Genomic DNA, 13,243 nt, shown 5'->3' with positions numbered 1-13,243 from the left:
AAAGTTATGTTTAGCACGTGTTGCTTACAAAAGCTATAATCTTTATCTAGAATTAGAGAAAGAAAAGAAGGAAAAAGATAGAATCGAAAAAGAAAAAAAGCTGGAAGAGCTTAAAGAAGCTGAAGAAAAAGAGAGCATGCTTAAAAAGTCTAAAATGGATATTTCCATTTTAGAAGACAAATTAAAAACTGCAAGGAAAGAAGTCAAGGATTCCACTCCACAACAACTATTGATACATTACTTGAAGAAGCAAACAAAAAATTAAAAAAAGCCTTAATGTCCAACAATATTGATGAAGCAAAAGTAGCGCAGGCAATAATAGATGGAGTTCTAGTCACAAAAGAAGACTGCAAATCAAAGGAAAAAACAATTAAAACGTTAGATAGACAGTTGCATAAAAGAAAAGATTCTGTGATAACAAGTTTTTTTTCAAAGAAGCCTAGACAATAACTTCATATCTTCAATAAATTTATAATCTTTCAAAGAATATTACAGTATATATATATGTGTGTGTGTAATTTCATCAAGTTTAATGATCATAAGTTTTGTTCTTATCTTATCATATTTGTATATTACTAAAAAGTAAGAAAAATACTTAGGTAAAAATACTTGACTACTTACTTGAGACATACTTAGTGGTATTTTATCTGACATACTTGCTGAAAAAATATTTTTTATAATAATTAAAAAATGAATGAGTGCATTTTATTTTTAATGTTTTAGATTAGTATAAGGATTATAAAAAATGTATATTTGTTCAATGTAGATCAACTCTGCTTTTATAAACTTTGGACCCCATTTCAACAAATGGTACCCATTTTTCCCAATTTTTTGCCCTAAAAGTGTTGAGAGCCCTGCATGTAATAAAATAGTTATTCACTATATACTGCAACTAGCTAGAAACCATATAATAAAAACATGTTTTTTCCCCAACAGACTTACATAGTAAAGAAACGAAATGCATACAATTACAATTAAAAATAAATTGGAATATTATTTTTTACGAAGAAAAACTAATATATTTATAAAAATGTGCACATTAACTGAAATATGCACCATACATAATAAAATGATATTCGGTGAAAATATTGTATATTTTTCATACCAACGAATCGCACACATATATATCAAAATTATAGCATATTACATGAGTCTTGGCCAAAGAATACCTTGTTTGCCATGACATGAGTACTGCATGTGGAATTAGTTATTTTCTTTTAAATGTTACAAAATAAAAGAATAAAGAATCATTGTCACTTATGAAATGTCTAAATCATGAATATTATACACACTAATATTATCAAAAATCGAGACAATAATCCTAATTTAAAACGCACCTACACTATATGATTTGTCACTTTTTTAGTGCCTTTTTTTGCTAAGCTGTTTGTTTTATATTGCTCAGAAAACTTTATCTTTTTTTTTGTTTTCTCTTTGTAAGTCTTTAGTCTCAAAAGTTTTAAGCTATTATCATGCAGATTTGGAAATAAAATGCCTCTCTGCAACTTTAAAGTTTTAACACATCCAAAATTGAATTCACTCACTGCCAAAGAAACTGCATATTCAAGCCTCTTTTTCGAAACAAAAGTTTCCTTTGGACACTTATTCCAAATGCAACTATGCAGACTTTCGTTCCCATTCTGAGTTTTGCCCGAAAGACACCGCTTCAACAGCTCATCTGAAGCGAGCCTCTGGTACACCGGTATAATTTTTTTGAATTATATTTTGAGATAATATAATTTTCATTTCTGTGTGACTCTTCAGTGTTTTATTTTCGGCTAATGCCCTTTGGTAAAAACACCACGAAGATATTCCTTTTGGACATTTTGAGTGCTGTGGTTTCTCGTCAGTAGACATCAGATTGAAAAGTGTGGCAAAAACAGCAGTTTTCATTTGATTTAAATCTGGGGCATTGTCTTTGAGAGCTTTCCGGTAATAATTTTGCAATTTTGTTATAATTGCATCTGTCAAATGTCCTTTTTTAACACCACCAAGAGTCATCCTATTTTTCTAATACAGCTATTTGCTTTAAATAGTTTAGAAAAAATTCCAAGTTATTATCTTTACTACCATTAAATGTTTGGAGAGAACTAGCAAGTGTGAATACATAGATTTTGCCATCTCTTAAGATATGATTTAAATTTCACAGAAAATATTACACACCTTTAAAATATTCTGGAGATAAAATTGCCATTAAATAAAATCGATATTATCAAAATATATATATCCTACCAAATGGTTCCCCTGAGGGGGTTTACCTTCTTTAGGTAAACACAGGGAGTCACGCCCCGGGGTACCCTAGTGATCTGTCCTCCCTTCCGTTTCCTCTCCCTTTTCTCCTACTTTCTCCTTTCTCTTCCCCCTTGTCGTGGTTGCCGAATTCACTGGTAAGGGCTTTTTGTCTGTGTTCGATTACCACCCTGTTGTGTCGGACCCAGATGGGAAGAAACCACCCACGTGTTCGCCGTGCGTGGAGACCCGTGTCCCTGGAAAAGGGGATCCTGGCAGTTGAGGGGCATCTTGGTACCCCAATACACTGCTTTGGCCCGTGCTTCAGGTAAACGGGAGGTGCATATTGGCCTGTGTGCATCAATCGGCTGGTCACAATCGTCATCTGCTGACTAGGGTCAAGTCCGGGGTCACTTACTGGGCACCTCGTTAAGGGTGGAGGCTGTTTCAGGGGTGACTCGTGGACGTATAGCTATTGGTTAGCATCGGTGTTAAGTGACAAATTTTGTTACTTGCATCCCCTTTGTTGGACTCCGTGGTGGGTGATGCCGCTGGTAGTAGAACTGTTTTTCATTTTCTATGGCTGAAGATAGTACGGTGTTGAGTTCCGCACACCAATGCAAAAACAGCGGAACATTTCTTGCACCATATGATTACGCTCGTTATTTTCTGATTTCTCTGACCAACCCAAATATTCCAAATACATCATTTACTAACGTTTCGCCATTCCTGATTCACAAGGCACTTCTTTCCATCCTGGGGGAAGTTGCCTCTGTTAAAAAGCTACGTTCAGGTGATCTCTTAGTTGAAGTTTCCTCTTCAAAACAAGCCACTATATTATCAACGTGTGAAACTATGTGTTCATTTAAAGTAATTGTAACGCCTCATAAATCGTTGAACACCTCGCGCGGTGTCATATCTGAAATGGAATTCCTTAACGATACGGAAGAAATGATTTTAGAAAATCTCAAATCTCAAAATGTTACTGATATCCGAAGAATTAAGATTCGTAGGGAGGGCAAACTCATCCCTACAAAACATCTCATCCTGACTTTTGCCTCACCTAAACTGCCATCTGAAGTCAAAATGGCTTGGATGAACTGCCCGGTTCGACCTTATGTCCCAAATCCTTTGCGTTGCTATCAGTGCCAAAGGTTTGGGCACTCAAAAACATCTTGCCGTGGTCGACCGGTGTGTGCCCGTTGCTCTAGTACAGACCATGAGGACACTTCCTGCGAGCTGCCACCTCTTTGCATCAACTGCAAGGGTGATCACGCAGCTTATGCCAGAAGTTGTCCAAAATGGTCTCAAGAGAAGGAAATTCAATCAATTAAAGTCCTACAAAACATTACATTTACTGAAGCCCGCCGAATAATCACCGCCCGTACACCCCGTCCAGGCGTGTCTTATTCTGCGGCTATAAAAACTACATATTGCTCTGTCAGTACGCAGACAGATTCTCCAAAGGTAACAATATTTCAACAAAACAAGCAAACATCTGAAAAACCAAAATTTAATTTTATGAACCCATCGACATCCCAGAGGACAACATCACCACCTCCCTCAAAAACTTCTAAAACTGAAAACTGTCACCCTTTTCCAAAACAACGATCAAATACCAAAATACCAATTACAAAATTACCGCCAAGTCAAAAGCCAGGTCAGTTACGTAAGATAAAAGATCCGAAATATCTACAATATATAAATAAACCTACTTCTGCAGTTTTACAAAATTCAAATGATGATTTTGAGCTTTCATTGCATCCTTCTTCCGATGAAGAATGTCTCATTGACTGTCCCCCTACATCTGACGTTCATATGAAATCATCCTCATCATTTTCATAATGTCTATTTGTTTTATTTCATGGAATTGTCGTGGAATAAAAAATAAACTTTCTGATGTTCAAGACATCAGTTTTAAATATCAACCCATATGTATTGCAATTCAAGAAACACATCTAATTACATCGGATACTTTTCGCTTGCGCAATTTTTCTTGTTTTCGACAAGATCATAGTGGTGGCAGCAGGCCTAATGGTGGTGTTGCCATCCTAACTTCTAACAACTTACCATCTACTCAATTTCCTTTGTCAACTTCATTACAGGCCATAGCTGTTCAAGTTCACACAAATGTTTTACTCACGGTCTGCACTATTTATTTGCCTCCGCATGCTTCAATTTCTCAAACAGATTTAAATTCGTTGATTAATCAGTTACCTTCACCTTTTCTAATACTTGGTGATTTTAATGGACATAGTGAATTGTGGGGTCGATCAGATTCCAATGATCGAGGACGGAAAATTGAAAAACTAATTCAAGATCATAACCTCTGCTTACTCAACCAAGGTGAAGAAACATATTTTCATTCACCTACACGAACCTTTCACTCTATCGATTTAGCATTCTGTTCACCTGTACTCCTGCCTTTCATGAACTTTTCTGTTAGTGACGATCTTCATAACAGCGATCACTTTCCACTTATAGTTTCATATTCCATTAACATTCCCATAAACTCAAGACCATCAACATTCATATATCATCGCGCTAACTGGCCTAAATTAACTCAATTAGCTCAAATCACCGATACCATAGTAACACAGGACAACTTAAATACTGCCGTTGAGGCAGTAACATCTGTTATTATGCAAGCTGCTGAAGACAGTATTCCAAAGACTTCGAGTTCTCTTCCTCGTCATCGTAAGCCTTGGTGGAGTCCAGAGTGTTCCACTGCTTACAAGGAGCAGAAACGGCTTTGGAATGTTTTCCGTCGCTACCCCTCAACGACAAACCTTTTGGCTTTCAAACGAGCCAAAGCGTTTGCTCGCAAGATCCGCCGCAATAGTCAGAGGGAGTCTTGGAAGCGATATGTGTCATCAGTAACATCTACGACATCTCCCAGACAAGTCTGGTCGAGAGTAAAGAGAGCAAATGGCATATATCGCGATGTTCATTACCCTATATTTGTAAAGAACGGTACCACCTTCTCAAATCCAGCCGATATTTGCAACATACTTGGAGAGACATTTGCTGCTGTTTCAAGTCCTGATAGCTATAATTTAGCTTTCCAAAATCATAAACGTAATGCCGAACGCCACGATATCCATTTTCATACTCGCCAATCATTTCCATATAATCATGATTTTACTTTTGCAGAATTACAGCGATCATTATCAGCAGCTGCAAACACGAGCCCTGGATTAGATGGAATTACGTACCACATGCTCCGCCATCTGGATACTGCGTCTTTATCTAACATACTTATCCTTTTTAATAGAATTTGGAAGGAATATGCGTACCCTTCAAATTGGCGAGAGGCTATTGTAATACCTATTTTAAAACCAAACAAAGATTCGAAAGACCCAGTTAATTATCGCCCTATAGCGTTAACCAGCTGTCTCGGTAAAACACTTGAGCGCATGGTCAACGCTCGCCTTGTGTATTATCTGGAAAAGAACCATCATATTCCTGATTTCCAGAGCGGTTTTCGGAAGGGTAGGTCCACAATTGACAATATTATAGCTCTTGAGTCTCGAATTCGTAACGCTTTTGTCCGACGTAACCATTTTGTCTCTATCTTCTTTGATATTGAGAAGGCTTACGATCGGACATGGCGATACGGAGTCCTCAAGACGCTCTACGATATGGGACTTCGTGGTAATTTACCCATCTTCCTGAAAAACTTCCTGTTGAAACGATATTTTAGGGTAAAATTAGGTACTACATTTTCCGACCTTTTTATTCAGGCTGAAGGGGTTCCCCAAGGCAGTGTTTTAAGCGTCATACTTTTCATTGTTCATGTTTCGCTCATCTTGCACGTTTTACCACCTACCGTGTTTGGTTCACTTTATGTTGATGATTTAAATGTGTCATGCACAGGATCAGATATGCGCGTTATCGAACGTCAACTGCAGCTTGCTGTTAATAAGATTTTAGAATGGTGTGATCGAAACGGGCATAGTCTCTCACCCAATAAATGTTCTTGTATTCACTTTTGTCGGTTGCGTAACATTCATCTTCATCCTGTAATCTCCATTAAAAATATTGTCATACCAGTTGTGTCAGAAACAAAATTTTTAGGTGTAATTTTTGATGAAAAACTCACCTTCTTACCTCATATTTTACATTTGAGAAAACGATGTGAGAAAACCTTAAATATGTTGCGAGTACTTTCAAATACCTTGTGGGGTGCGGATCGTGTAGTTTTACTCCGTTTGTATCAAGCATTAATACTTTCACGCCTAGATTACGCTTGTACTGTCTATGGAACGGCATCTGCATCTAACTTAAAACGTCTAGATACGGTGCATCATACGGCGTTACGCATATGTAGTGGAGCGTTTCGCACTTCTCCTGTTGAGAGTTTGTATGCTGTGTGTCATCAACCTTCTCTCGATTTCAGACGCATGCAGCTCTCTATGACATTTTACTCTCGCGTCATGTCATCTTCATCGAACCCTCTTCGACGTGAGATTATTCCACTAAGTTTACAACGATTATATGATGCACGACCCTCATATATACCACCTTTTAACTCTCGCATGCGATCACTCATTCAGACATTTGATTTTTGTGACATACCATCGCAATCTGTAAATTATTTTCTCATCCCACCATGGACTATTTCATCATATTATCTTGATTGTTCATTTGTGTCATACAGTAAGTCTAATGTCTCACCTAGCATTTTTCAACAGCTGTTCACTTTCCATCGTCATCAGTATATACAATACATAGCAGTTTTTATAGATGGATCTAAGTTCCCTGGACATGTTGGTTGTGGGATTGTTATGGCTGATATTACTTACAGCTACGACATTCCTGCAATTTGGTCCCAGGTTCTCTCCATATCAAATAACGTCTACTGTCACTTTCTAGACTAAACCTGGACTCATCCGTAAAGAGAACAGGCCTCCATTGATCTGACGTCCAGTGGACATGTTGTCGGGCCCACTGCAAACGGTCTCTCCTATGGCGTGATGTGAGCGGCACGCAAATGGCTGGTCGTCTCGCATACAGACCACCTTCGTGGAGCCTTCTGCGCACAGTTGACGTTGACACCAACCTTCCGGTGGCTGCAGCAAGAGAGGATCTAAGATGTGTCGGAGTAGCGGTTCTATTCCTGCGTGCACTTAATGTCAAATATCGGTCATCGGCACTGGTCGTAACAGTTGGCCGTCCTTGACTGAACCTCCTAGATGCCGAATCTGTGGTTTAAAATTGCCTCCAAAGTCTATGAACCACAGATGGACTCACATTTAGCCATCTGGCCACTTCTGATTGACTCTGCCCTGCCTCTAGTCTCCCGATGGCTCTCCATCGTAGTTCTTCAGGCAAATGATGCCTAGAGGTCATTATTACGAATTGGCTATCTCAGATTTTCAATGTCGCAATCACAGTAAAATTTGTGTGCTTTCTCTCAAACTTGGACTTTTATGCTCCAGGCAGATGACGTAAGCCGAGTGCAGCGCCACTAATTTGCATATTGCAATTTTACTCAGCTACTCTTAGTGGACAACATATGCAAATTTTGCACGGTTTGGCTTACTTTTGAAAGAGTTATCGCTATTTTTGTGATTTTTCCTTAATTTATGATAACCAGTGTATATCAGTTTTCTTGGTCAGAAGATACTCAGCGAGTTCAATAGAAGTTTAATAATTGTCTAGTGTTATGCAATATCCATTATTTAAGAGATCTTTTATCAAAGTTAAAACAATATTAGTAGTTGACTTGAAGTTTGCGTTGAAATTGAGAGAGGTATTTTTGCCGGTGTAAATAACACTATTGCAGATGTAGCCACTGCTCGACCCTCATAACTGGTAGAATTTTATACCAAATCTAGCTCTTTTCGTTGGAAGATACATCTTAAAATAGTCTTCCTTTATACAACAGTAAAGGAAGGCTTTATTAGGCCAACACTAGCCAAATCCTTTAGTGCTAGTTTTTACAAAATAAACATTGTGAACTCAATAATTTTATGAAATCATAATAATAATTAATAATAACCATATAATATATAAATCATTTCAGCAGCCAAAAATCCTCATTAGCTTTTAAACTTAAACAAATAACTCATTATCTTTGTGCAATCGCCGCTACATAAATTCGTTTAAATACGAGTGTTTTCGTGTAGTCACGCAGTGTTTCTTGTTCCACCAATTTGCCGAACTGTGACCTTCGAGATATGAGAATTGCTGCTTCCAACTGCATCTTCAACCCCTCGTGACGTCACCATACTTCGATCATTCCACGCGACATCTGACACTTTCTGCTTCGTTTGTTTTAGTCAGTCCTACTAGTCTTTTGATTTGGATATTTTTTATCAAAAATCTGTATTATGTAATTAATTATTACAAAATTTTAAACAAAGTATGCCTCATCCATGTTGTTTACCGGCATGCCAAAGGAACTACGAAAATGACCTTAAGTGTTTTTAGCTTCCTTAAAAATGATGCATTGAGAGAAAAATGGATTCGCGCCATTAAAAGGGAGCATTCCAGTCCTACAAAACACAGCAAGGTAAGCATTATGCTAGTAGTTTTCCTTTTTTCCATATATATTCTCTTGGAATTTGAAATTTCTTTAAAGATTTAAACATGATTTAACCTGTTCTTAATTATTTTTAGGTGTGTGAAAAACATTTAAATGAGGAAGACCACCTGTTAGAGGACCACCAGCTATGAAATGTCCAGGAGTCAATACTGTCAAATCGTTTGGATCGCTAGACATCGGTGATATTGGACGTGCATTTAAACACGGTTCGATTAGCGAGAATATAGTATCAAGTTGTTGGAAAGTTAGTGTTACGTTAGATACAATTTTCTTAAGATGTTTTTTCACACGTTTTATGTTAGATTCCCAAATCCCACCCATGTGTGGAGAATTTACCGGGTTAAAATACCATTCGATTCCATTTTCACTTAAATAATGTGACGCTTCATCATTGTACTTATACGATTTAAGAAACGTTGTAATTTCTGCTTTTAGTTTACGATTTGCTCCAATAAAATTAGTGCCGCAGTCACTGTATACAGTTAGTCAATAAAGTCTGCGTACAGACTGGTTATTAAATTAAAAAAGCACTTTAAACATCGAAAAAACATTTTAATCAGTATGATTTTTTTTTCCTGTAATAGCTACAATTGTAAGTCACAATAAAGAGCAAAAATTAAAGTGCAATATTTTAAAAACTTTTTCAAAAATAAATTTTTACGAAAAAAACACAGCAATACACTCCAATAAAGTCTGCGTACACTTAAGAAAAAAATGAAAAATAAAAGTTTTTATCGTTATTTTAATTTTTTGCTGCGTACCCTTTATTTTTCAAAACAGTTTGAAGACGTCTAGGCATTGACTGGACTAGTTTCTGCGCATCATCAGACGCAAATTTTACCCATTCTTCCTGCAATTTGCATATTAACTCATTTCGGGAAGTAGAATTGCGTTTTCGAATTCGTTTGTCCAATTTTGACCACAAATGTTCAATCAGGTTAAGGTCTGGTGACAGTGGAGGAGTTGGTAATTGTCGCGGAGTGTGATAGAGAAGATATTCCTTCACAATTTTAGCAGTATGTTTAGGATCGTTGTCTTGTTGGAAAATAAAGGTATTAGAAATGTTTAAATTTCGAGCACTTTCTGGTAGATTATTCTTCAAAATATCCATATAAACATACCTGTCCATGACTTTATCAATAATATGCAAATTTCCAACTCCATTGGAAGACATACACCCCATACCATCACTCCAGCAGCTCTATGTTTAACAGTTGGATTTAAATTTCTCAGGTTCAGTTCTGTTCCTGGTTTTCTCAATACAATAGGGTGGCCATTGATTTTAAATATTGTAAATTTACTTTCATATGACGAAATTGCACGGTTCCAATAATCTGCCGAGGAGTTCAAATAAGTTTTTGCAAAAGCAATTCTTTTCATTCGATTCGTCTTAGAAATGTATGGCTTAGACCTAGATTTGCGTCCGTGATAATTTGCCTTTCGCAGTACTTTTCTTACAGTTTCAGGGGGAATTTCCTTATTGCTTGTTAAAAAAATATCTTTTGTTGTACTTACAGCAGAAAGTTAAGGATTTTGTTTAATTCGCAAAAGAATTTTTCTTTCTTCTCTCTGAGTGAGCTTCTTAGGTCTTCCACATCTTGGTTTTACAGCAAGATTTCCAGTATCAAGGTAGTTCTGAATAACTCTTTGCACACTAGAATGAGGACTCCCAACCATTTTACCAATATAGCGAAGAGTTTTACCTTCATCTCTCAATTTTATAATTAACTGTCTTGTAGTTAAAGGAATTTCCTTATTAAGTGACATTTTCGTCAAAGAAAATAGCACTAACAACTTCCTATTAACTCGAAAGCCTCGTAACCCTCCCATTAACTTGAAAGTGCATTCTCAAGTTTGAAGTTTAAAATTAAGATAAGAAATTCACCACCCCTTCTGGCTTGTACGCAAACTTTATTGGCCTTGATTTTTGTCCAATTATCTTTCAAAAATTAGTGTGCATAAATTATTGGGCATGAAAATATTTCTGTCAAATAATTTTAAAGTTACTAACTGACGTTAAGGATTTAAAATAATAAAATTTCAAAAAACCATTTTTTTCGCCCTTTAAATTCGAGTTTTATATTACTTTCGTTAATGTACGCAGACTTTTGTGACTAACTGTATATGTGAGCATTTTCCTAGACGAGCAATATATCTTTTAAGAGCTGCGATGAAGGAGTTAGTTGTTAAGGGAAGCAAGACGTTTTCGACACCGAAAAATTTATAAATTTCATCATAACGATAAGTTATTTTTTACACCTTTAGATAAACTTCAATGTTTTGAATGTTTTATTTATGGAAAGTACATATTATTGTAATTAAAAATCAATCGAAGAAAATGTACAATTATAATATATAAATATTTTTATTATTTTTTTAAAATATAGGAAAATTTTTTTTTAAACGCTACCATAACTTTTGGTACGCTTAAAAATTTTATTATTTGGTAAATTCCCAAATATTTTGCATAAATTCATGTAAATATGTTTGAAAAATGATGTTAACTACATTTTTTTGTAATCTATGCAGAATGTACTATTTAAAATCAAAAAGAATAGAGCATTTCTTAAAAATTGCAAAAAAGCATGATAAATTGTGAACAAAATTGCTCTGTACAAAAAATTGCAAGTAATTAAAACATTTCAAATAGTTAATTAAATGCGCATAATGTATACTTACAAGTAAAAAAAATTTCAGAAGGATATAATAAATCGTATTTTGTACGAGCGTACCTATATGTTTCAAAAATGCAATTTGAGAAAATTCAAAAAAACTAAAAAATGTCACTTAAATGTTCACTAACAACACTCTAATGCTTTCCAGATGCATATTGATCATTCATTTTCGTTTCCAATGTGTCCCGCTTTCTTTTCTGCTGTCTCTTTAGAGTCCTAGCTTCTCTATTAATTTTTTGATCCTTATTTCAGCCTGACGTATTCGCCTGCTGTCGATTTTTCCAACAGCTTCTTGCATGTTTCTACCAGAAGAAATTCCCATTTCTTCCATAACTTGCAGGCGGCTTTGAACTCCATCATTAAAGCATATTACTGAGTCCATTACACCAATTTTAAGAGTTTCGATTCCGATAAAGGTATTTTTTGGAACTTTCTCCCAAATACAGTTGTTGAAGCTCTCATTGGGGTTTTGTGTTCGACCATGAAAGCATTTCTTCAACAGATCCTTTGAAGATAAATCACGAAAAATTCTGTTCACTGTTAAAAGCACAGGTTGGGGAAGTGAATGTTCATGTTTATAAGTGTTGCCCAAAGCCATGCTTTTTTGGTAGACACACCAACTCATACCTACCAACTTTTACGCATTTGGCTTAAAATTTTTTTTTATATTTAAAATGGTAGTAAATATAATTTTTTTCTTTTATAAGCTTAATTTTTAAATGATTTTAATCACCACTATTCTTAACAAAAATTAAGCATATATATATCAATATGTGTTACTATCATGGTTGTCAGCTTATGCTTTTTCAAACATAAGGTATTTTTTTTGCTTAAAATTGAAATTTTAATACCACTGGGAAAAATCATAATGGAAGTGATTAAAAGTTGGCAGTTATGCCAAATATCCTCGCCCATAGGGCATAGAGCATGTTGCGGATTAACGTCAGTGGACAATTTGTGAAAATAAATTGCCCATAAGGCCTTTGAACAGATTTTTTACAGTTTCGGCGTATAGCAAGACCATAATAAGTCTGCAAAAGAAGGATTTCATTATCAGTCCACGTCCAGAAAGGAGCTTACCATCAGACAGTTTTTTTTAAATTTCATTTCATTTTTCACCACTTTCAAACCTTGACCCCATTCTTTTCTGGACATGGCCAATACACTCTAGTTTCTTTACATCAATATCACCATAAACATTGGCTTCCTTTACTTTTAAAAACTCTTTCGAGTCTCCGTCTCCAAGGTATTTAATATAGCAAACATGTCTTGTGGTCTCGGAGCGCTTAAAAATTCGCAGTACACCCTCTGTTTCCATGCCACCACTTGAACCATCATAATTTTTTTGGCACTCATCACAACTATCTAAATTTCTTTTACACTTGAAGCAGTATTTGGTTAGACCCTCGAAATCTAAAACTTTTCCGTTATCAATGGAAATAAGTCACTACACCATTTATCGAGGTATGGCCCCTCTTTTGCCAACTTCCATCAACGGAAATAGCAATGTCTCTATTATTATCATTTGTAGTAACAGCATCCTCAGAACTTTTGATCATTGATTTCGTGCTTACAGTCGTTAGAGCATTTGATAAAACTGTATGAAATCGGTCAAATTTCTCAGGAGGAGAAGGCAAGTTCATAACCGAGCAAAATGTTTCAGCAGCCCTTTTACCTTTGCCTATGCATCTCATTGCATAGACAAGTCTCATATTTATGTCATAGCCAATGTTTGAAATTGTGGAAGTGCATTTGGTACTTCCTTGTTTACAAATCTCAAGATGGATAT

The 13,243-nt window shown here is 35.9% G+C and overlaps 1 pseudogene; it reads right to left on the bottom strand.

Annotated features, from left to right (window-relative positions):
• Positions 1–1,337: 1,337 nt before the first annotated feature.
• Positions 1,338–13,166, bottom strand: LOC147802975 (uncharacterized; annotated as a pseudogene).
• Between the last annotated feature and the right edge of the window lie 77 nt (positions 13,167–13,243).

This window comes from Parasteatoda tepidariorum, chromosome 10 (assembly GCF_982258835.1).
Source record: "Parasteatoda tepidariorum strain Cologne lab strain chromosome 10, Ptep-v5.0, whole genome shotgun sequence".
Lineage (NCBI taxonomy): Eukaryota > Metazoa > Arthropoda > Arachnida > Araneae > Theridiidae > Parasteatoda > Parasteatoda tepidariorum.
This window is presented reverse-complemented; position numbering and strand designations above follow the sequence as displayed.